The sequence below is a fragment of the Delphinus delphis genome, chromosome 14 (assembly GCF_949987515.2).
Source record: "Delphinus delphis chromosome 14, mDelDel1.2, whole genome shotgun sequence".
Lineage (NCBI taxonomy): Eukaryota > Metazoa > Chordata > Mammalia > Artiodactyla > Delphinidae > Delphinus > Delphinus delphis.
In genome coordinates, this window is record NC_082696.1 from 18,150,122 (window position 1) to 18,176,568 (window position 26,447).

Genomic DNA, 26,447 nt, shown 5'->3' on the forward strand with positions numbered 1-26,447 from the left:
TGGAGTTCTTACCATCATATTTATTTTATTTTTTTTTAAACATCTTTATTGGAGTATAATTGCTTTACAATGGTGTGTTTCTGCTTTATAACAAAGTGAATCAGCTATACATATACATATATCCCCATATCTCCTCCCTCTTGCGTCTCCCTCCCACCCTCCCTGTCCCACCCCTCTAGGTGGTCACAAAGCACTGAGCTGATCTCCCTGTGCTATGTGGCTGCTTCCCACTAGCTATCTATTTTACATTTGGTAGTGTATATATGTCCATGCCACTCCCTCACTTCATCCTAGCTTAAAACACTTTTTTTTAAACTTTTTATTTTATATTGGAGTATAACCAATTAACAACGTTGTGATAGTTTCGGATGCACAGCAAAGCGACTCAACTACACATATATATGTATCCATTCTCCCTCCAGACTCCCCTTCCATCCAGGCTGCCACATAACATTGCACAGAGTTCCCTGTGCTATATGGTAGGTCCTTGTTGTTTATCCTTTTAAAATATAGCAGTGTGTACATGTCCATCCCAAACTCCCTAACTATCCTTTCCCTCCACCCTTACGCCCCCATAACCATAAATTCATTCTCTAAGTCTGTGAGTCTGTTTCTGTTTTGTAAATACATTCATTTGTATCATTTCTTTTTAGATTCCGCATATAAGTGATATCATACGATATTTCTCTTTCTCTGTCTGACTTCACTCAGTATGACAATCTCTAGGTCCATCCATGTTGCTGCAAGTGGCATTATTTCATTCTTTTTTATGGCTGAGTAATATTCCATTGTGTATATAAACATTCTTAAAAGTCTTCAAGTACGTTGGAATAGACATATTTATCTTTGATTTTCCTCCTCTACTTCCTCATTCTCTCTCACGCCCACCTCGTATTACTGTCTCTCAGACCCACCATCTTTGATCTTTTTATCTTAGTTGTTTTTTGTACTCTTTTCTTCTTGCACCGGCATATTCAAAGCTTGGAAAAGTCTTCCTCTGGGTGGTTTGTGTCCATACCTGTCTGGACAAAGGCTTCTAACTTCTCCAGGTTCTGACGGTAACATGATAACCTTGTTTCCTTCCTGGCCTCACGACATAGAGCACATCCACTTAAACAAATTAAAAACAGACAATGTTTCTAGACCTTGTGTCTATATTTTCATTTTAATACAGATTTGCCATTTGTGTCTACCACATCCCCTAAATTTATAATGATGTTTAAGTTGAAAATTCTTCTTGGTTTATAATACTTTGTAGGGAAATGGGAAGAAAGTTAAAGAATTTGCAGTGTCATTGGATGAACCAGACCCACAATCAGTATAGATTCTTAGCCTCAGTTTTACATTTTGCCTAGAGAAAAGAAATTTAAGGATTTATTTTTCATTGCTTATGTTGAAGAGTTTGAGATTAATTAGAAAGTGTCTCATATAAAAACTATTAGAATATAAAATAACTCACTTTGAAAAATGGTTGCATGTTTAATTTATTCTTCCTTGGTGATTGTTCCCCCTGCAAATCGTGTTGTAAGAGCAGTTCTATACAGGGTGGTCTGGGGTAAGAGCCTATTGTGCAGGGCTCAGGTTACTTCATATCCTTTACAAAAAGCTGCAGTCTGTCTCATTAGAATGCTTTCTAACCACTGTGAACAGTGACTTTCTCTATGTAACCTTTTAAGGAGACTTACAGTTGCTTGAAAATTTGCTGTAAGGGAATTGCTGGTGTGAATTACCTGTATAGAAAACACTTTTGGCTTCTAGAAAAGAAAGGAAAAGCATAGCAAAGAAGAAAGCTTACCACAGTCCATATTCAGATCTAGCTATTTTCTCTGGCTGTTTCTATTTTACCAGATCATGTAAAACAAATATTTACTGAGTGGTTACTATGATCAGACACTGTGCTGGAAGCTGGAAATAAATAAGACAAGTAGCCTCCTTATGATAAAATCACAGGATTTGTATTTATATTTGCCTGGTGTCTGAGTGCGACCAGCTCAGCATTTAAGTTTTTAAAACTGCATTTTCATTGCTCTACATGTCAGCTACCAGTAATCAAATGACTCGTAACAAGATGTGACTTGGTGGAGTATTTATACATTTTCTTGGCCAGCCTGCAGAGAACATATGAAAGAAAAGAAATCTTCTTTTAGAAAACTCATCTACTTTGTACTACCTGAATGAACTGATCTTCGATATTTAGACCAAAAAAAAAAAAAAAAAGTTTTTAACCCTTTTTAATTTTGTGAAAATATGGTACATAAGTAGTACTGAGAATATAAGCATCACAGTAAAAAAAAAAATAGCAATGTAGAATAAAGGGTGTTATACGGTGGTTTTCTGCTAATAAATGTAAGGGTTACTGTTTGAGATAAAAGGAAATAATGATTAGATGTAAGGCTTAGGTGGTTATGCTATGCTGCAGGAACAAAGTCCTAGACATTTGGGTAAGAATCTTATTCTCTTGTGAGTGCCTTCAGTACTGTGAAAGCCTGGGGTATGAACTAAGCTCTGTGCACAGGAGAAAATGGGGTCCACTTCCTCATATCCACTTTGAGCCCAAATTATGCAATTAGGCTCCCCACACTGATGATATTAGTCATAGTCAGTTGGTCTTTTGGTTATGTCATGCCTTATTTCTAAATAGTTCTAAGGAATAATTGATCAAATTATCCAGAGAGAAGAGTTTGAACTTCAATTTTTGATTTGGACCTTTACGCCAAATAACCAAAAATACAGTCTAGCACCTATTGGGTTAAATTTACTTATAGATGTAATTTAAATATCACATAGTAGAAGAGGACTTCTACCTCTTTAGACTTCTCAGACAAGCACTTAAGATTCAGAAAGTCTTCCCTACTCCAAAGGTCTTTAAAAGTATGCAGAGAAAATAGGTAATTTTAGCAACAAGTAGTCTCACGTGTTCTTTTTCACACAGTCTTTGTGTTTATCTTATTTTAGTAACTTCTTTAAATATGACACCCTATTTTTATACTGCATATTATATTTTGTCAACCTACTTTTTTTTTTTTAACATCTTTATTGGAGTATAATTACTTTACAATGGTTGTCAACTTACTTTTACAAATCATCTAATATGCTCCTCAGGACAACCTCCTGAGGGAGACAGGTCAATATTTTCCAAAATTTGCACAGCAAGTAGTTTATTAATAGAGTGAGGGTTGGAGTTCATGTACCTTGGCTTTAAGTTTGAGGTTCCTGAAATAGTGTTATACAGCCTGGTCCTTTAGTCTGTTTTAATTCCATACATTTCTCCTAGAAAAACAAGGTAAATAAAGGAAGAACTGTTAAGCTTTGTGGAATGTACCACTAAAACACAATAGTACATAAGATTTTCTTTCCCAACCTAACAAACCAAACTCTGTAAGTCCCTTAAAATAGGACAAAATATCAGAATCAAGATGTAAAAATAGCTGAAGAAAGATTCTAATGGACCATAGAGAAACCCTGGTTCAAAAAACTATACAAAAGTTTCTCTCAGGAGTGTCTGAGGTCCCGTCTTTTACATGCACCTGATATCTTTCCTGTTACACTGTAATTAACCTGGGACAATTCTTGTCCTTTTTTTCTGTACCTCACAGTTCTTTGCATATGGTAGGTGCCCAAGATGACGGTAATACAACCATCAATATCAGACATTAACAATGATACATCACCTCCCTCTAATCTTCAGACCCCATTCAAAGTTTTGCCAAGTGTCCTAATAATGTCCTTTGTAGTAAAAATGAAGGATATAGAAGGACACTCATGATCTGACATCTGTCAATATCATTTAACTACCTCTTTCTCAATTTCTATTCTGTGTGAAAACTAAACACTCTCCACAAAATAAACTGCAGCTTCTAACCAGGTGGTCTTAATAAAGAGGGTGTCTACCATATGTTTAACCAGGCACACCCTTAAAAATCAGCCCTGTTTATGTTTGCAATGAACAAAGAGGATTGAGTCACCACGCATCAAAACGAATTTCAGTGATACAGGTCAAACAATCTTCAGGATGTTCTTTTCTCAGGAAACTTTAATTTTGAGGCTCTGAGTCTACTCATTACATTATCACAGTGCTGACTAGAAAAAAAATTCTTCAGTGTCAAGAATAGATTGCTCCAGTAGGCTGCCAGACATCTGTGCACTGTTTCTCCAGGGCAGCCACTGCCTGGCTAAGGAAAGAGAGGAGTGATGGCAGGAAGGCCCCGGGGTCTGTCCTTCACCTTGCCCTTCCCTCTGCTCTATCTTGCGTGGCCTTGTCACTAGAGAATACTGAATGGTATCAAGATGCCTGCCTGTGTAGAAAATGAGAGGCTGTATATAGGCTGCCCCAGAGTGAAGGAAGTTGATTAAGGCGTAAGAGAGTGCTACTTCAGGGTCAGAGGGGCCATGCGTGGCAGCAAAGTGAAATTTGGATGGAATATGGGCAGGGTGACAGTGACAGTTATGTAAATCTCTCTGCCTCAGAGGATGGGAGATGACAGAAGAGAGGACAACTTAACTTTCCATTTTAATTCTCAGATACTAACACTCGCCTCTGGTCAGACAAATTTAAAGCTCAAATTCAAAATTATTCAACCAAATTTCTTTTTCAGCTATCTTGCTGAGAGGGAAGAGACTTTGATGGAAGCATTGGGTTATATGCACAACTGCTTTCGCATTCTTTTTGACCACTAGTATTATGTCAGGAACTGTTGTCGATGATGGGCATCCAGGGATGAAAAACAGTCCTTGTGCCCAAGAGTTCACAGAATTTGTCATATGCCACAGAGACAGACAGGATAGCAACAGAGGAGTGTGCAAGTGTCAGGAGAGGCCTGGAGATGGGCTTTATAAACAGTTGGATTTTTCATTTTTGTATTTCAGAATAATTTTTCTTTTTGTTCTATTAGCTTTATTAATTTATCAAACCTAAAGAGTCCATTGACACTTATTTTTCCTCTTAGAACCTAGTGTTTTCAGAATTTGGATTGGGGCATACTACATAAATTCTTGAAAGAATAACACTTTGTTTCCAATATACGCCCAGCCTTACCTGTGTAGTGAAAAGGGTCACTGGGCAGTCATTCCCCAGAGAGTGGTAAAGAGATACCTGGGTGAACTGGGAATGGGACCAGTGACAGGCTTTGCACCCCTCTGGCAAACTGCAATTAAGCCTCTTCCCGCAGGCCACTGGATGTGTGGCACAGGTGTGCTGCTGGGGGTGGGAGGGATGGCTGGTAATAGAAGAAGTGGAATTTCAGGCAAGGGAAGGTGGGGAACCGGTGGAGAGGGGGTGGTTTCTTGGAGGAAAATCAGGGGTCCTTGTACTGTTAGCAGAAGAAGAAGGAATGGAGAGTGAGCTCTAGGGTTAGACTCGCTTTGGGTTCAAATCCTGCCCTTTCATTGCTAACTGCCCCCTGGGGTGAATTACCTCATCTCTTTGGACCTAATTTTCCTTATGGGCAAGATACGGTAGGTAGAACATTAAATATGTAAGACCTTTAGTTTAGTGTCTGTTAGATGAGGAGGAGGAAGGTGAGATGATGAAGATGATGATGAAGATGACGAGAGGATAATGGCAATGTGGTCCTAAGCATTATGTGAGGGATTCATAAGGCGGATGAGGTAGACATGGTCCCTGATCCCCCCAAGTGTACGGATGAGGAGAGAGGTCATTACGAGGCAATAAAAGACATGCAGTTGGAAGGGAAGCAAAGAGTGTTGTGAGAGCTCGAGGGAGGTGTCTCAGACCCACACTTGGGAGATCAGGGAAGAATCCTTTGAGGAAGAAATATCTAAACAGAGCCTTTAGTTTGAGATAAGTAAGGTCCATGCAAGTAAAGGAGAAGGGCTAGGGTGGAAGAGAACAGAAGAGTATATGAAAGGCACAGAGGAGCCAGGAGCACAGTGAACTCAAGACATTCTGAAGTAGAGACATTCTGGAAACCTAAAGCTGTTGTAGGCAAGTGTAAGATGCAGAGCGACCAGGAATGGGTCTGCAATATGTGGGACCGAGGAGTGCTGCTCAAGGTACTAGAAGGCCGGGGAGCCTCTGTGAAGTTTTAAGCAAAGGAGAAATGACAAAATTTGCATTTCTGAAATCTTCCCCTGATGGCAGTGAACTGCTTGCTAAAAGGGGAGAGAGTGGGAGTAGAAGGCTAGTTGGAGTGTTGCAGTAATCCAAGGGAGAGATGACGGTGCCTTAAACTAAGAAATGATGTTCCCTATGGAAAAAGCATACAAATATGTAGAAGGTAGAACGAATAACATTTCAGGATAGATTATAAATGTGGAGAAAAGAAGAGAGTTTGGAGTGAGACACAAGATTCTGGTTTTGACAATGGAGTGCGTCGCTTTATCCATTAAAATGTGTTTGGCTGCACATAGTAGGAAACTTGGGTCAGTGATTTAAACCAGTGGTTCTTAAAGTACTTTCCTTGGACAAGCAGTACTAGCATCACCTGGGAACTTGTTAGAGATGCAAATTCTTGAGTCCCACTATAGACCTACTTAATCAAAATCTCTAGAGGTGGAATTTTTAAAAATTAATTTTTATTGGAGTCTAATTGCTTTACAATGTTGTGTTAGTTTCTGCTGTACAGCAAAGTGAATCAACTCTGCATACGCATATATCCCCTCTTTTTTGGATTTCCTTCCCATTTAGGTCACCACAGAGCATTGAGTAGAGTTCTCTGCATACAGTAGGTTCTCATTAGTTATCTATTTTATACATAGTAGTGTATACATGTCAATCCCATCTCCCAATTCATCCCGCCCACCCCCTTCCCCCCTTAGTATCCATGTTTGTTCTCTACATCTGTGTCTCTGTTTCCACTTTGCAAATAAGTTCATCTGTACCATTTTTCTGAATTGTTTCAGTGGCATAGTTGAGGTAGAATCCATATTTCAGTGACTAGATAATGAGGAATGGGGACAGTAAAATAGGCAACCCTCTACAGACATAAGACTGGACAGTGAGTTTTTGAAAATGAGGAATGAAACAGGAGAAAGCCTCAAAATTATATTTAGACAGGACAGGACCACTGTAAAGTTGAAATGTTTCTTTCAATTAATTAGGCAAGATTTTAGGGTTTCAAAACTGTTTGAATGAATTGCTCTAGTAGAGGGAAGCACTGAGGCACTTGTTGCCCAGGAAAGAATGGGATGGAATGGAATAAGGAGACCCCGTGAATAAAAGAAGAGAGGAGAGGAGAGGAGAGGGTGATAGAGAAATTTAAGAATGCCTGGAGCATATTATCTACATAAAAAGACAGTGTTAAAACACATAAAACTAATAGTGGATGATAAATTGTTCACATTGTAGAAGTGACTGTAATTGCAATGGGAAGTCAGATAAGTGAGATTAGGGATTAATCCACTATCCTGAGAGACAGGCAAACTCTTAGAAGGATGTTAGCTTTTTAAAGCCATGTGGTGTAATTTGAAGGACAATGGCAGTCCTCTTAGTTAACCTAGGGGTTTGTGATGACTTTGTAGGTAGGGTTTGGCTCTGTATACACTTCTAAATTGCCCCTTATAATGATGCACAATCATTAACTAACTGTTTTTGTTGTCTGTGCCCCAAAAGGTATCAGATTAAAGTGGCCTTTTAAATACTGAATGATCCAACTGAAAGAGCACTTAGTCCATTTCATTTTTTTTTTTAAACATCTTTATTGGAGTGTAATTGCTTTACAATGGTGTGTTAGTTTCTGCTTTATAACAAAGTGAATCAGCTCTACATATACATATATCCCCATAACTCCTCCCTCTTGCGTCTCCCTCCCACCCTCCCTATCCCACCCCTCTAGGTGGTCACAAAGCACTGCATGTCACTTTAAGGCACACTTTATCATTTACTTTAGAATTCTGTGTCTCCCAGAATAGTTCTGTTTATCTCATCTACCTCATTGACTGCTGTGAGGACAAATATGAAATACACGATTTTTAAAAACCTCATTTCAGTCAGGGGAGATTGAATTTTAAAATAAACCTCTAGCTGAAAGAAAATGCAAAATTACCAATACAATCAACAGCAAATCAACTTTGTTTTCACGTAGAGCATTTTCTGAGTTTGTTTTTGCCTTAGTACAGTATACAGTCAAGTTTAGATGCTTCGGTGTTTTTCCATTATGAACTCATTCTTTGTGTAGTAGAGATTTGGTTTTCTGTAGTGTCAGCAAATAAAAGTATGGTCACAAAAATATGTTCCTTCTTAGTTTTTTCTTCTGTCATCAATCATCCTTGATGAGAGTTTAAGTACAAAGTGAGTTTACTATTCTTATGCAGGCTGTTTTTAATAAAGAGCCTTTGCTTTCATTTTGATGAGTTAACTCTACGAATAGAATTTACTCTTAATTTCTTAGCTGCATCTTATAATTTCTAGTCCTAATTTTAAAAATTCTGAGTTATTCTTTTAGATCCTGGAGCTGCCATTGAATAGTGTTTCTCTTACACAAGTATGCTTATACTTAATTGTTCTTCATATTTGCAGAAGATATTCCTGTGTCACTACCTGCAGCCATGTTTCATGGTTGAAATACCTGATTTGCACTAGCATATTTTTATTTATTTTAGTTAATTAATTAATTATAGTATATTTTTCCCTCTGTTAGTATGCAAGATTGAGTTGTCATAAGATTACTGGTCAATACTGGTGAACTGACTGTATCATATTAGTTCAATTTGATGAGGTTAATTTACTATTAATGGAGATGCGTAGTGAAACTGGCATCCAAAAATGTATCCTTCCGTAAAAGCAACAACAGCAACATCAACAGACTGGCAAAATAGGATCATTTTTTTTTGTTCCAGAACTCTGGAAATTAACCAAAGGAAGCAAGCCAGGAAGTATTTATTCAAGAAAAACTACCAAATATTGGTAAGGATAGCAACTCCAAACTCCCACTCCCCAACTCAGCAGTGGCCTTGAAAAAAAAGAGCCTGCATTCCCAATACTTGAGGAAGTAGAACAGAGCTGGGGCTCTTTCAAAGCTGCATTCGCAAAGAATTGATATTATTTGGTCTGTTAGATGGTTTTCCAACTGGAAAAGCTTGTCTTTATTTGATCTGACTCAAGGTTGCCCAGTACTAAAAGCCTCTCCCCAAGGGGCATTTATGAAAAACATTTACAGGCAAATGTTTCAAAACCATAATGCCTAAAGTGATAGTTAACAGTTGGCACAGACAACAGATTAACCAAAACAGCTTGAAAAGAAAAGGCCGAGCAATGAGGTGTCCATAGGGGCTTTGGAAAGTTTGGACATGTTCCTGGGAATCTAAAAGTTCATGCACATGTGTAGTGCTGTGTGCATTCTCAGAAGGAACCTGAGAAGGCCCTTAGCTCTCACCTCTGGCTGACCTTGAAGCAGCTGAGCAGGAAGTGGAAGCTAAGACAGAGTTGTAAACTGAGTACTGGAGATTACTTTAACATGCGTACAAAGCTCCTCAATAAAGAATGCGAGATTTATTGGTTTCAGGAATTTAAAAAAAATTACTTATCATTAGCTGATTCTTAAGCTAACTGAAGAAGATTTCAGTGGCCACACATGACAAAGAACAGAGACTTTACAGAATTAGCTCAGGAATATCACTAAGCAAACTGGTGAATTCTACTGAACATTTAAAAAATTATTTATACCAATTATTCACATAGCTCCCACCCTCCAAAAAAAAAAGAAGAGGAGAGAACACTTCCCAACTCATTCTATGAGGCCAGTATTACACTGATACCAAAACCAGATAAAACATCACAGAAAAGGAAACTACAGACCAATATCCTTTAGGAATAAATATACCATCATCTTCAACAAAATACCTGCAAATTAATCCAAAACGTATAAAAAGTGAACACCATGGCCATGTGAGATTTATCCCAAGAATGCAAGGTTGTTTCAACATATGAAAATCATTGTAATAGCCATATTAAGGGAATAAAGAAAAAATTATTATCTCAATAGACAAAAATTCAAGACAAACATTTGACAAAACAAACATCTGACACAATCCTACACTATTTCAGCATCAAACGTTCAACAAACTAGGAATTGAAGGGAACTTCCTCAACCTAATTAAGGGCATCTACAAAACCCTACAGCTAATATCATAGTTAAGGTGAAAGACTGAATGCTTTCCCTGTAAGATAAAGAACAAGACAAGGATGTACCCTCTCATCCCTTCTATTCAGCATTGTACTGGAGGTATGAGCCAGGGCAGCTAAGCAGGAAAAAGAAACAAAAGGCATCCTGATTGGAAAGAAAGAAGTAAAAGTATCTCTGTTTGCAGATGACAATATCATATATATATGATAATATGTATCACATAAAATACTAAGTGTACACACACACAAACACACAGCGTATTAGAGCAAAACAAGAGTTTAGTGAAGTTGCACAATACAAGATGACTGTACAAAATTTAATTGTATTTTTGTCCACTAGCAATAAAAAAATCCCAAAATGAAATTAAGAAAGCAATTCTATTTACTATTCCATCAGGAAGAATAAAATACTTATGAATAAATTTATCAAAAGAAGCACAGGACTTGTACACTGAAAACCACAAAACATTGTTGAAAGAAATTAAAGAAGACCTAATAAATAAAAAGGCATACGTTGCTCATGGTGGGAAGACTTACTGTTGTTAAGGTCACAGTACTCCCCAGAGTGATCTACAGACAATGCAATCCCTATCAAAATTCCAACTCCCCTTTCTGCAGTAAGGCACAAGCTAATCCTAAAATTCACAAGGAAACGTGAGGGACCCAGAAAAGCCAAAACAATCTTGAAAGAGTAAAACAGTGTTGGAAGACTCACACTTCCTGATTTTAAAATTTACTACAAAGCTACAGTAATCAAGGCAGTGCGGTACTTGCATAAGGATAGACACATAGATCACATAACATTTTAACCTGAGAGTCTAGAGGTAAACCCACACATCTATAGTCAATTGACTTGACAACCATGCCAAGACAATTCAGTGGGGGAAAGAATAGTGTTTTCAACATATGATGCTGGGACATCTGCATATTCATATACAAAAGAATAAGGTTGGACCCTTCCTCACCCTATCTATCAATACAAATATTAACTCAAAATGGATAAAACCTATAAGTAAGAGCTGAAGTGATAGAACTCTTAGAATAAAACATAGGAGTAAATATTCATGATCTTAGTTTAAGCAATAGTTTTAAAAATATAACACAAGAAGCATGAGCAACACAAGAAAAATAGACAAATTGGACTTTATCAACATTAAAAATTTTTGTGCTTCAAAGAACATCAAGAAAATGAAAAAATGACCCACAGTATGGAATAAAACATTCACACATCATATATCTGATAAGAACATTGTATCTGGTATATATAAGGAATTCTTGCAACTCAAAAAGAAGAAGAAAAATACCCTAAAATATGGGCAAATGATTTGAACAGGTATTTCTCTAATGAAGATTCGCAGTTGGAAAATTAGCATGTAAATGATGTTCAACATCATTAGTTACAGGAGAATGAAAATCAAAACCAAAATCATTTCACATCAACTAGGATGGTTATAATAAAAAAATAAAAATAAAAAGGAAAAATAACAAATGTTAAGGATCGGGAGAAATAGGAACCCTTGTACATTCCTGACTGGAATAAAAAATAGTGCAGCCACTGTGGAAAACAGTTTGGAAGTTCTTCAAAATGTTGAACATACTGTTAACATATGACCCAGCATTTTCACTCCTAGGTGTATGTCTAAGAGAATTGAAAACACATGTTCATGCAAAAAGTTGTACACAAATATTTATAGCAGTATTATTCATAGTAGTAAGAAACTGTCCAAAATATGCAAATCTATAGAAGTAGAAAGTAGATTAGTGGTTGCCAGGGACTAGCGGGGGGAGAAGAGGGCAGTGACTACTAACAGGTACAGGGTTTCTTTTTGGGGTGATGAAATATTCTGGTATTTGTGCACAACTCTAAGTATTTTAGAATCTACTGAATTGTACACCTTAATGAATTTTATAGAATGTGAATTATATTACAAAAACTTTTACTATTTGATATTGAAGTTAATGTTTATGTCATTATTTTAGAAATGAAGTGGTATCTCCAGTATTTTTTTATACTCACATAAAATTTAATTTGCTTCTTGTCATTTTTTGTAAGTTGACCTTGGGATTCATTTTACATTTGTGTCTACTCAACTATGATTTTTAAAAGTTTGATCTGTTATTTTAAAAGTTTGTATAAATCCTTTGATGCTAATAACAAAAAACCAAAATATTTTTACATATTTCACATGCTCTGTATCCAAGCAACAGGTACAGAGTAGAATTTTCTGTCTTAGACTGAAATTTATTAAGCACAGATTAGAATATGGTCTTGGTTTTAACTGTGACATCAGCTTTTAAAATTGTGTTCAGTTAGCAAATCGGTTTGCTTTTGTTATATAAAAAACTGTTTCAAAACCTAATGGTTTAAACCTCAATTATTGTTTCTCATATTTCTGTGGGCCTGTGTGGTCTGGCTGGTGGAGGTGGAATTCAATCATGCATTTGGGACCTCAGCTGAGACAGGTGGACTTGCAGTCTCTCTCTGCAATGTGGTCCCACAGCCTCCGGCTGGCTCACCTGAACTTGTTTACATGATGGAGGAAGAGTCCAGCAGCAAAAGAGGGGAAGCCCGCTGATGAACACTGATGGCTAGCTTTATGTGTCCACTTGATGGGGCCACAGGTGCCCAGATATTTGGTTAAACATTATTCTGGGTATGTCTGTGAGGGTGTTTGAGATGGAACTGACCTTTGAATTGTTAGTTTGAATAAAGAAGATTACCCTCTCCAGTGTGGATGGGCCTCATCCAATTCCTTGGAGGCCTGACTAGAAAAAAAGGTGGGTGAGTAAGAGGGAATTTGCTCTCTTTGCCTGACTGGTTTCAAGCTAGGACATCAGTCTTCTGTACTTGGACTGGAACTTGTACCACCAGCACTTCTGGGTATCTAGTTTTCATGTGGCAGATCATGAAATGTCTCAGCCTCCATAATCACCTGAGCCAATTCCTTAGAATAAATAAATCTCTCTTTCCCTCTCTCTATCTCTCTCTCTCTCTATATATATATTTATAGAGAGAGAGAGTGAGAGAGAAAGGTGATGCAAGCAGAGGAGTGAAAGATGCTTGTATTAGTGTTCAAAAAAGAAACAGAACCAATAGGTTTTATACATTCAAATAATATATTATTGTATTATAAATGTTATCATTATAGTATATTTAATATATTAAATTATAAACCTATATGCATTAATATAATATTAATATATTTTAGCATAATAATATAATATTAATATTTTATATAATATAAAAGTCTACTGTTTCTTTTTTCTTCCAAAATTTGTATTTATTATATTATCAACAAAAATCAAATAAGGTTACCTTCAATATTGAACATTTTAACTGAATTTACAATTGCATTTACATCAGTGTCAGATGTTTACTGATGACCTTCCACAGTTTTGCTTTGATTCTCTAATTTGAGGTAAAGGTCAACTAGATCTTTACCAAAGTCACTTCCTCTTTTAGGACTGATATACAGGTACACATATTATATATTAGACTGATTTCTTCTATTGTTGCAAGTTTTGTAGATTTCATTTTCACTCTTTTTCTTTGTTACTCTTAATTTCTATGCTTTCTTAATATACTAGAGTTTATTGATATTCTTTAATGAACTTTTAAAACTTATTTATTTATTTATTATTTTAAAAATTCTCTTGCAATTTCCAGAAACCTGGCCAATTTATATATTAAAGTCATTGTAAAATTTTTTTAATCTCTTTATTGGAGTATAATTGCTTTACAATGGTGTGTTAGTTTCTGCCTTATAAGAAAGTGAATCAGCTATACATATACATATGTTCCCATATCTCTTCCCTCTTGCGTCTCCCTCTCTCCCACCCTCCCTATCCCACCCCTCTAGGTGGTCACAAAGCACCGAGCTGATCTCCCTGTGCTATGCGGATGCTTCCCACTAGCTATCTATTTTACATTTGGTAGTGTATATATGTCCATGCCATTTTCTCACTTTGTCCCAGCTTACCCTTCCCCCTCCCCATATCCTCAAGTCCATTCTCTAGTAGGTCTGTTTCTTTATTCCCATCTTGCCTCTAGGTTCTTCATGACCGTTTTTTTTTAGATTCCATATATATGTGTTAGCATACGGTATTTGTTTTTCTCTTTCTGACTTACTTCACTCTGTATGACAGACTCCAGGTCCATCGACCTCACTACAAATAACTCAATTTCGTTTCTTTTTATGGCTAAGTAATATTCCATTGTATATATGTGCCACATCTTCTTTATCCATTCATCCGATGATGGACACTTAGGTTGCATCCATGTCCTGGCTCTTGTAAATACAGCTGCAGTGAACATATTGGTACATGACTCTTTTTGAATTATGGTTTTCTCAGGGTATATGCCCAGTAGTGGGATTGCTGGGTCCTGTGGTAGTTCTATTTTTAGTTTTTTAAGGAACCTCCATACTGTTCTCCATAGTGGCTATATCAATTTACATTCCCACCAACAGGGCAAGAGGGTTCCCTTTTCTCCACACCCTCTCCAGCATTTGTGGTTTGTAGATTTTTTGATGATGGCCATTCTGACTGGTGTGAGATGATATCTCATTGTAGTTTTGATTTGCATTTCTCTAATGATTAGTGATGTTGAGCATTCTTTCATGTGTTTGTTGGCAATCTGTATATCTTCTTTGGAGAAATGTCTATTTAGGTCTTCTGCCCATTTTTGGATTGGGTTGTTTGGTTTTTTGTTATTGAGCTGCATGAGATGCTCGTAGATTTTGGAGATTAACCCTTTGTCAGTTGCTTTATTTGCAAATATTTTCTCCCATTCTGAGGGTTGTCTTTTCGTCTTGTTTATGATTTCCTTTGCTGTGCAAAAGCATTGAAGTTTCATTAGGTCCCATTTGTTTATTTTTGTTTTTATTTCCTTTTCTCTAGGAAGTGGGTCAAAAAGGATCTTGCTTTGATTTATGTCACAGAGTGTTCTGCCTATGTTTTCCTCTAAGAGTTTGGTAGTGTCTGGCCTTACATTTAGGTCTTTAATCCATTTTGAGTTTATTTTTGTGTATGATGTTAGGGAGTGTTGTTGGTTCTTCTTTTCTTGAGAACCTTGACTAATACAACCACCTTTCACTCTGTTGCTTGCACCACATTTGCTATTATTCTTTCAGCCAAAGCAAGTCACATGGCCAGATGCAGAGTCATCAGAGGAGGGAACTCCCCATGGTGCAGAGAAGGATATTAAATCAGCCATTTTGGAAACAATTTACCAAGATAGGCAAAGTCCTCCTTATCTGTTTTACATGGTAAATCCCATAGTTTCCGAATAACTCTCCCGCAGATGTTAATGGTGTCTTATGTTGGTTGTTTCCCTGAAAACTAGGAGCATAATTTGAATTTGTTTTCTCTATTCCTTAAAGCATTTTCAAGCATAGTTGCCTAAAATATATTAAATAAAACTAGACTTATAAAACTTTCTTTCTAGGTAGTTAGAAAGATGAGTTTAATGATGAAGTATATCTGACAAGGATCTTAGAAATAGATGGTAAACATGGATGTTTCTAGCATCTAGGTTACGTATATGTTTCAGATTTACAGATTCTTTTAAGTCCCACAACCACATAATTAGTACCATCTCTGCATTTGGTACTATTAACTACCATAACAACAGCAGCAGTGGCAGCAAGGACAATAGCTGTCATTAACTGAATGATAAATATGTTTTAGGCCTGATTCTAAGGGTTTTAACTGAATTAACTAATTCAATCCCCACAACAACACTATGAGATTTATCCAGTTCCCATTTTCAAACTGCGGAAATGAAGGCACAGAGTAATTACGTCAGAAGAGTGAAGTGGAAATGACTTAGTAGGTTTTTTCACTTGAGAACATGCTGAAAATCTCTTTTGTTTAACACTTCTGTCTGTCCTAGAATTACCCGTTGAAGTCCTGGTGTGGAGAGAAACGATGGGCCAATGCCCCAGATTTGAAGGCCTCTATAAGAAGAGGAAATTTTGCGAACATTTTGCCCCAGATTTCTGCCACAGCCCTCAGACTCTACTGGCGCTCTTGTTTCACCGTGGTCCCCTTACACCTAGAGTTTCCTCTTTGGAATATTTTGCTTTCTGGAAGATGGGCCTGCCTATCCTTAAATTCAGAAGATAAAGGTGTACTCCCTTTTGAGAAAAAAATTTCCTGTTTAAGCTGTGGGGCCAAACTATAACCTCCTTAGGCCAAAGCTGGCAGCTAGATGGGACACTGTGTGAGCATGTCGAGGGAGGGTTATTGGCCGGGGAATACTGTCTGCGGTGGTAGAATCTTCTAAACATACAGGAGTTTCATCAGTTTGAGGTTGTGTCTTATTACTGTATATTTTACCAGATAAACATGCAGTATTTACCACATTTCTTTTAATTTTTAAAATTTTCTAGTTTATTTTAGTTTAGTTTTTGGCCATGCCGCACCGCTTGCAGAATCTTAGTTCCCCGACCAAGGATATAACCTGGGCCCTGGCAGTGAAAGGGCCAAGACCTAACCACTGGACCACCAGGGAAGTCCCAGTATTTACCATATTTCTGAAATGAGAATGTACTGGGGTGAAATATCTTTACAGTGAGTCCTGTTTGACATTGTTTAAATGTTTATGTCCTTATTCTTTCTTATTTTTACCCAGTCTTATTTAAGTCATTTATTGACTTTGTAAATAGTTTCAAACTTACAGTTTCATTCAAGAAAATTACAACAAAAATTAGAAATTACCTACCAGAATGTGTTACTTTATGTATGTATTAATTTGTAAAAGGTACTTCCATTTTAGTAGAATTAACACAAAATAATTCTGTACAGAGTTCCTTTCTAAGGAAACGTACAATTTTTATGAGGCTGTAGCTGAAAATAAATATTTTCAGTGTGTCTTATTATGGTACATTAAGCCTTCCCCGTTTTAATAAAAGTTCTATTAAGATGACTTTCATAATAAGTATAGATAATTGCATACTTTAATTGTAGATAAAATCATTGAAACACATCAATGAGATTGCAGTTAAAAGCATAAAATTGGAGCACATACTTCCTCCAAATATAAAATATAGCACTGTGTTTTAAAATTTACGTTTAAAATTCAGGAGAATCAAAACACTCAAAAATTTTCAAATAATTATGTATTATTGACCTGGCATAACACTGCATATCTCAATTTTTTTTCCTAGTAAGGGGCACAGAGAGAGAACTCAAAGGCTAAAGTAAGTTAAGAAGGACATAACTACTTTAGAGAAGCAAATGTAAGACTATATTTGTTAAATTCCTCAAGAAATACAAAGAGTTTTGCTCTACGGTAAGGAAAGTAAGAAGGAAAGTGTTAGAACAGAAATTCAGGTGGCCCCAGTGGGCCAGGCAGGCACGTTTTTTAAGAAGCTAAGGAAAACATTGCCGAGAGGAAGCAATGAGCTTGGGGGGAAGAGGTAGGAAGAAAGCAAAATGGAAGATATAAGGGAAAAGGGGAAGGGGAGAGAGAAGAAAAAGGAGAGTGACCTGTCGGCATAAAGGTAGAAAGAGAGGAAGGTTAGATTGGGAGACACAGGAAAAAAGATAGGGAAAAAAAAAAAAAAGGTACGTGGAGAGAGATATGGAGGTAAGGCCTTTATTCAGAAACACCCATTTCAAATTGGGAAAGCCAATCTCAGAACCACGTTTATAAAGACATGGTCAGATATGCATGACTTCAACACGTCTCAATTCAAATGCCATCTCATCAGTAACTCCCAGTTATACTTTATCTTCTTCATAGCCCTTACTATCTCCTGAAACGATCGTGTCTATTTACATGTTTACCCTCTTTCTTTCTTCTTCTGAATATAAAAGCTTATATTGAGAATAGGGACATTGCCTTGTTTCCATTGCATCCTCAGTGCCTAGAAATTTCCTGGCATGTAGTAGGTACTCAATAAACATTTGTTAACTGTTGACTAAGAGAACATCTATTATTTACTTTTTTTTGTGAGCTCAAGTCTACATACCTTAAATTTTTGGGTAATGCAAGAACAATTATACATATGATGTTTGCAAAATTTCCTCTTCTTATAGAGGCCTTCAAAATTCACTCCCACTTAAACTCTTTTCTAAGAACTGCCATTTGCTAAAGTTCTATCACTGAATGTCAAGGTAATGCCCTTGCTTCTGTTCAGCAACAGCCATTTGTAGTAGATCTGACTCTGTCATGTATTAGTTTACTGGATTTCTACTAGTCTAAAATTTTATAAAGACACCAATGAGTAGAGAGATGATTGATTCTCTAACACCAGGTCTACTCCTGAGCATATTTATAACAAGTAAAATTACAATAACTAGGATTTATATAGGGGAGTATTAGGTGAATGGGAAAAGTGACAAGGGGTTATTTTGGGGGAAAGACTAAGTAGAACCTTATTCATTACTAGATGTTAGGAAGTGTTGTTTACTCGTACTACTCCTCAGAGCCTGACACCCCTGGCCCATTGTCATCATGCTGCCTTCTGACCAATGAATGAACCCACAGCTGTTTAGAACCTGACAGTCTGCAGATTTCTTCCTGTGATAAAGCAAGGACTCTCAGGCTCCATAAAAGCAGAGGCTGTTTTTCTATAAACTTAGTACACATGATATAATCTTAAAAAAAAAAAAGGAAACTGAGTTTTACTTAGCATTCCTTCACAGTGGGATGGGCAGTATGCTTTAGCTTGGAGCTTAAAAAAAAGAGATTCTGCTTCTCAGTGTCACCTTTATTTTTTATGTTTCCTCTTTTTGGAGAGACTTGCTCATTTCTATAATCACTTGTTCATTCCTAACCACTTCTCTGAAAAATAGCATGACATAAAAAAACAATATGTCAGAAGAATAATAATTTTTAAAGTTTAAAGGGATTAGACTGAAAGGCACTGACAATTTTGCAGGCCCTGGAGAGTCAAAGCGGTTAGTACAAGACTCAGATCTGTGGCAGGGAAAGGGAATAAGTAGGGCATCACTTCACCTACCGAAAAATATATCTATTTGTAGGGTGAAAACTAGCAGACCTATAGTTTTTTGGCTATTCTGTTTAATAATGAGGAAAAAAAGGAGTTCAGTTGAAACTGCAAAGGCATACTTTGGTGAACTGAATAAAATTACCCTGGCTGGGAACTGAGCAAAATACCACAATTAATAATGTGATTTTGACCTAAAGTTGCAGAACATTTTTATGAGAACCTGAGCCTCTATTTTTGAATCCTGCACTCAGTAGGCTAATCCAGAATCATCATAGAAGTGGGATCTGGGCAGGGGGGTGGTAGCAGAAGAAAGAAGGATTGTGAGTACACCGGAGTAGTTAGTCTTATGCCTTCCCTTGGACAAGTCTTTTAAAAGGCCTGTATTCAGACACCAGATTTGGGTCACTTTGTATGGAAGGGTTAATTTTAGGTTAGGTCTGGTCTGGTTGGAAAAGTTAAGGTGTTAAATGGATTGCTTGCTTTGCTGTGGGGCAGGCGCATTTCTGAGGTTTGACTGTAAAATAATCTGGCCTCCCTTGGGTACTACAGAATGAAGATGACCAGGGACAAGTCAGATTCACAGGGCTTCTGTGGAACAGAACAAGATACCTTTTACCAGACGCAGTCAGGATTGGTTATGGAATTAAGCCAGCTTCCAGAATTGGAGGTGAGGCAAGGTGCAAATAGCTATGTTGTCTTCTATACCATGTTATCTCATGGTTCTGTGGGGATCTAGCATCTCCAATGTGTATAACCTTGCATGTACATTTAATTTCAAAGAGTCCCAGTAGCTTAAAAATGTGTTATCTCAATTTAAGTCCACATGTCATTTGATAAAACATGCAGTAGCAGTTGTCACAAGTACTATGGTTGAAAGAGTTTGAGTTTCACAAAATAGCTTATCTTCCTTTTGTAACTGACTTTCAGGTGCATAAAAAGGCAAATCAACCCAACACTCACACACAAACTCAACCATAGACACCAAGCTTTCAGCTGCATAAGGCTTTCTAAGGCTTGTGAATTACCAAATATGTTAAAGTATAGGGTATATAAATTGGCTCCACTTGCTTTTTCCATTTCACTCAGAAGCCACACTATAGAAATTTGGGCAGGCTGGAAGGAATTTTCTTTTTTTTTAACATCTTTACTGAAGTATAATTGTTTTGCAATACTGTGTTAGTTTCTGCTGTATAGCGAAGTGAATCAGTTCTATGTATACATATATCCCCATATCCCCTCCCTCTTGCATCTCCCTCCCACCCTCTCTATCCCACCCCTCTACATGGTCACAAAGCACTGAGCTGATCTCCCTGTGCTATGCCCCTGCTTCCCACTAGCTATCTGTTTTACATTTGGTAGTGTATATGTGTCCATGCCACTCTCTCACTTCGTCTCAGCTTACCCTTCCCCCTCCCCGTGTCCTCAAGTCCATTCTCTACATCTGTGTCTTTATTCCTGTCCTGCCCCTAGGTTCTTTAGAACCTTTTTTTTTTTCTGGATTCCATATATATGTGTTAGCATACAGTATTTGTTTTTCTCTTTCTGACTTATTGTGTATGACAGACTCTAGGTCCATCCACCTCACTACAAATAACTCAATTTCGTTTCTTTTTATGGCTAAGTAATATTCCATTGTATATATGTGCCACATCTTCTTTATCCATTCCTCTGTTGATGGACACTTAGGTTGCATCCATGTCCTGGCTCTTGTAAATACAGCTGCAGTGAACATATTGGTACATGACTCTTTTTGAATTATGGTTTTCTCAGGGTATATGCCCAGTAGTGGGATTGCTGGGTCGGATGGTAGTTCTATTTTTAGTTTTTTAAGGAACCTCCATACTGCTCTCCATAGTGGCTGTATCAATTTACGTTCCCACCAACAGTGCAAGAGGGTTCCCTTTTCTCCACACCCTCTCCAGCATTTGTTGTTTGTAGATTTTTTGATGATGGCCATTCTGACCCATGTGAGGTGATACCTCATTGTAGTTTTGATTTGCATTTCTCTAATGATTAGTGATGTTGAGCATCCTTTCATGTGTGTGTTGGCAATCTGTATATCTTCCTTTAAGAAAAGTATATTTAGACCTTCTGCCCATTTTTGGATTGAGTTGTTTGTTTTTTTGATATTGAGCTGCATGAGCTGCTTGTAAATTTTGGAGATTAATCCTTTGTCAGTTGCTTCGTTTGCAAATATTCTCTATGGTTGGGAGGAATTTTCAAGTTAGAGTTTCAATCTGGACACAAGGCTGGTTCCCTTTACCAGTCACCATAGGAAGTCTTTTTCTTTCCAGTAAACAAGGTAGGAGCACTGAGCTGATCACCAACTTACCACATCACTTTATACTTTACCAAGAGGGAAGAAAGGGGATACTCACACTGAGTAAAATATTCTCCAGATGTAGGTTCAAGTTGGCTCCGAGTGGTATGTACACAGCGTGTGGGGGGGAAGGTCCACTGGGCTTGGGAATAGATGAGCTGGTTTTGAGCACTTGAGAAGTGGTGAAATTTCTCAGTCTCTCTCTTTTCATCTACGTTTCTACCTGCCCCATCTAAGTCAAGGGCCATTGTCTCTAGGTGTTTTAGGACCTTGTGAAGAATCATAAAATTCTAAGTTATGCTTATCTTATACTCATATCAGGTTCTACATGTGCAAGACCTGAGAACACTGATAGGGAGATTATGGAGTATAATCTAGAGTGTGCAGAGGAGAGAGAAATGGGATGAATAACCATATGCAAACAGCTCCTTCAAAAACTGTATGATGGCGGAGCTCAGCTTCCTGTCTCTACTGTTACTTTTCATCTCTCTGTTCATAGTCACTTTCAAGCCCCCCCAAAGCATAGGCGTCACAAAAAACTTCAATTCAGAGAGGTACATTTCTGTGTTACAGTAGGGAGGGAAGGAACAACTTCCTGGGAGCATATAGAAAACTATTAAGTTACTGGTTTTTTTGCACTTTCACATTTTTAAAAGCAAATAGTACCACATAAAATCTACTGTGGGTGGTGAAGTTTGTTAGATGAGGAATTACTTGAGAAAAAAACTAAATATGTAAACTCTGACTTCAGAAGGCCAAGAACTAAACACAGGAGACATAAGTGATGTGAAACCTAATTTACATTGGGAAAAACCATCATGTGTGGATTTGTGTTACTAGTAAGTTAATGTAATTTGTGACTAACCTCTTGCTTTTTAAATAGTTTTTCACTGGATTAAAAAGGGCAAATTGTCCTTTGAGCTATAAATCAAGGAGTGCTGAAAAATGGAGTAGAGTATTAGGAACTGCAGATTGAGTATAAAAGCCACTGACATCTGTAAGATTTCCTTGTAGGCAAATTAAAGTGGGTGGTAAAGGTTCTGAACATAACAGATGAACTTTAAGGAGGGTCTCACTTTGAGAAGAGATTCAACGTGAATTGAATCAAGTATAATAATTAGATCAGGATTAGTTGGAGTAATGATTAAACCATTCAAGTTTATAAGTCCTAGTAGTTGCTAGGTATCTCCTGTACTAATTGTCTACCGAATTAAAAAAAATAATACTTAGTAATACTGGTTAATGTTTTTGTTTTTAGGTTCAATATAATTGTCTTTAATTTTTTTCTTTTTAAAAACAAATTCTAAATTTTAAAACAGATTAAGTCACTACAAAGTTCCCATATATCCTCCCGGACCGGGGCACGAACCCACGTCCCCTGCATCAGCAGGCGGACTCTCAACCACTGCGCCACCAGGGAAGCCCTATTTTTTGCAATTTTGAATCAATATCGATATGTTATTTTAACTGTAGTCTGTAATTTATTCTAATTTCCTTAGTTTTCACCTAATGTCCTTTTCTTCTTTGGGGATCCCCTCCAGGGTATCACATTATATTTAGTCCTCATGTGTCCTTAGGCTCCTCTTGGCTGTGATAGTTTATCAAACTTACCCTGTTTTTGGTGACTTTTGACAGTTTTGAAAAGTACTGGTCAAGTATTTTGTAAAATGCTCCTCAATTGGGAGTTGCCTGATGTGTTCTCTCTATGATTAGACTGGGGTTGTGGGTTTTTGGGAAGAAGACTAAAAAAGTAAAGTGCCATTTTCATCACGTCATGTCAAGGGTACGTACTATCAACATGACTTATTACTGTCCATGTTGACCTTGGTCACTTGGCTGAGTTAGTGTGCCAGGTTTCTTTTCTATAAAGTTGCTCTTTCTCCCCCTTTTCTATACTGTACTTTTTGGAAGGAAGTCACTATGAACAGCTCACATCCAACGTGTGGGAATTTATGCTTCACCTCCTCGAGGGCAGAGTATTGACACTAATTATTTGGAATTTTTCTGTGTGGGAGATTTGTCTATTCTTCCTTATTTATTGATTGATATTTATTTATTTTTTCAATTATCTATATCAGTATGGACTTATAGATTTATTTTTTGTTTTGGATTATAAGCCAATGCCACTTATTTTGTTGATAAAATTTTCCAGCCTGACAATTGGGGACTTTTTCAGTTGTCTGCTATGTCCCTTTGCATACTCCATTATTTATTAAAAAGCATTTTTTTACTTTCTGGCACTACAAGATGCTCTAGGATCATCGTATATATTTTTTGTCTCAGTCCTAGAATCAGCCTTTCTCCAAGAAGCCCTGATGTTTTAAAATTGGAATATGGTATTAGAAAACAAGATCTGAATGATAGGTGTGCTTGTTGCTGCTGGGGTGTCATTATTTCTAGGCCCTCTCTACTGACAGAGCAAGGGGTTATATGTGTATATACTAACCCATGTATGTACATATTTCTATAATTATTTCTATATGTAATCATCTGTATCTATACCAAGCTAAACATGCGTTCATACTGATGTCTCCAACGCTCATCTATTACCACATGGCTCATTCTGGCCTCCTCCTCTTTCTTATCTGTAATCTCCCACAGCTACAGTGAGAAACCTGGCTTCCAACATCCAGCATCTAATTACTTAATTGTTCACTTCCAGTATATATGTACAGCAGTATCAAAATTACTGATATCCTCATGAGAATCAACTTTACCAACACACAGTGCTTATGTAACAGTTTATTTTGCCTAGAGTCTTTTAGACTTCATTCATTTCCAGACTTACTTAGGTCTTCTTTTCCCCCCAGCCCCTGCAGTGAGTTTGCTTCATACATTTGTAATGGTTATATTTATTTCATACATTCATGATATAATTAGTTTTATCACATTCTGCATTCCATCCAGGAATACCCTGACCTCCAAATAGGTTTTTTTTTTAATTTGCGTACAGTAAGGTTCACTCATTATGTTATAAAGTTCTATTCATTTCGACAAATGTGTGCTATCATATATCTGCCATTATAGTATCATACAGATAGTTATACCATCTTAAAAAGGTGCTTAATGTGTTCAAACCTCACCTAAGGCCCTCCCTGCCTCAAACCCCAGGAAACCATTGATCTTTTTACCATTGCTATAGTTTTGACTTTTCCAGAATGTCATATAATTGGTGTTTTCTTTCTTTATAAGCATAATTATTAGCTTACATTTATTAAGTATTCACCAGGTGGTTGTCCCTATGTTATGTGCTCTTCAGGTACCATCTTTTTTTGGTTCTCAGACCATGTGATGGCAGTACAATTTTCATCCTTAATTACTGGTGTGGAAGCACAGGATGGCTAAATACTACTCCTAAAGTTGTATACAGCTAATAAGAGATCTTGTCAGTTTGACAAGGGCTATTTGACTCTGAAACATGTACCCAACCAATATATTATGCTGCTAAATTCATACTCAGAACTGAGAAAATAAGAAACAGGATGCCTGCTTCAAAATGCTCCTTCATTTTGACAGTTCTGTGCACAAAACAATGGGGCTTCTTTAAAACTTCAAACATGCATTGCTTTAATAGAAAAGCACATTTATACTAAAAAGGAAGGAAGACAGTGGAAGAAAGGGGGGAGAAAGGAAGGAAATCATATCAAGTCCAGGAACAGGATCAGTGACTCTGTTAGATTCTACTAAAAGCCATACGTTTCCCCCTGAAGGTGCATGGGAGTGACCATTCTGCTGGCTCAGAGCATCCCTCAAGTTCCACCCATCTGGAAAAAGTAAGTTCAGAGGGACACATTTATTTATGCCTTTTTCCCTAAAGGGAACTGCAGTGTTCGACAGGAACATAGCAAATGTTTAATGTTTTAGCTCTGTATGTTCTTTGGTAATGTGGCTATTAATATAGATTCCTAACTATGATTCATGTCATGTTTTTGTCTTCTTCCAAAACCTGAATAAGAATCTTCCACCATGCTTCCCATCAGACCCCTTAAAGTTAGACATTAGATGAATTATTAATTGTTGTTAAAATAAAACACTTTTTTGATATTTGAGACTGTTTTAATGTGAATTTAACTATGTACTGATGGGTAAACAATCCATTCTGAGTATTTAGATGTGTCTTAGATGCCTAGAATAAAAAAATTTTAATGATCATTTAGGAATCAGATGTCTGTTTCCTGGAAGAAAGGAAAGCATTCTCTCCAGAAAAAATATTAACCTTCTTTTAGCAAATGGTGGCAACGTGTTAGGTTGTACAAATTTATTTGCAAATTTTCCCTGTGAGGCTATAAAAACACAGGTGAAATTTCGATCTAGCTATTTTTATCATGAACTGGCTCTATCAATATGGTACCCAATGAAAGAAAGTGTTGGGAATTGCCTTATTCATTAGCAAGAAGCTTAGATTTATTCTAAGATTTCTTGAAGATACTTATTATTTTCCTAGGGCTGTAACAAAGTACCACAAACTGGGTGGCTTAGCTTAAACAAGAGGAATTTATTGTCTCACAGTTCTGGAGGGTAAACATTTACGATCAAGGGGTCAATAGGGTTGGTTCCTTCTGAGGGCTGTCGAGTAGACTATGTTTCAGGCTTCTCTCCTAGGTTTTGGTGATTTGTGACAATTTTTGACATTCCTTGCCTTGTAGACGTATCACCTTAATCTCTGCCTTTATCTTTACATAGCATTCTTCCTTCATATAGTCTTCCCTCTGCAGATGTCTCTCTGTCCAAATTCCCTTTTGGTAAAAGGCCAACAGTTATATTGAATTAGGGCCCATCCTAATGACCTTGTTTTAACTTGATTACCTCTGTAAAGACCCTACTTCCAAATAAGGTTACATTCTGAGTACTGGAGGTAAATATAAGTGATATTGAAGATCTAAATGAAGGTCATTGTATTAGTTCATCAGACTGACTATGTGGTCGAAATGCAAACTACATGAAGTTGATTTAGAAGATTTAGTGCCATTCCAGGCACATATTAATAGCCAAGGGTTAGAAGATGAAAAAGACATAATCTGTAACCATATGGTTCTTTGTGGGAAAGACACCCATTAAAATACTTTGTACTATATGGTAAATCATA

At 37.0% G+C, this 26,447-nt stretch overlaps 1 long non-coding RNA gene across 1 annotated transcript in view; it reads left to right on the forward strand.

The window, feature by feature from the left end:
* LOC138414257 (uncharacterized) overlaps positions 1–25,135 on the forward strand; it is a 79,278-nt gene extending 54,143 nt beyond the window's left edge. Inside the window, exon 3 of the long non-coding RNA XR_011246708.1 lies at positions 25,072–25,135. This is a non-coding gene — a long non-coding RNA (uncharacterized lncRNA). The remainder of the gene's footprint in view (positions 1–25,071) is intronic.
* Positions 25,136–26,447: the final 1,312 nt, after the last annotated feature.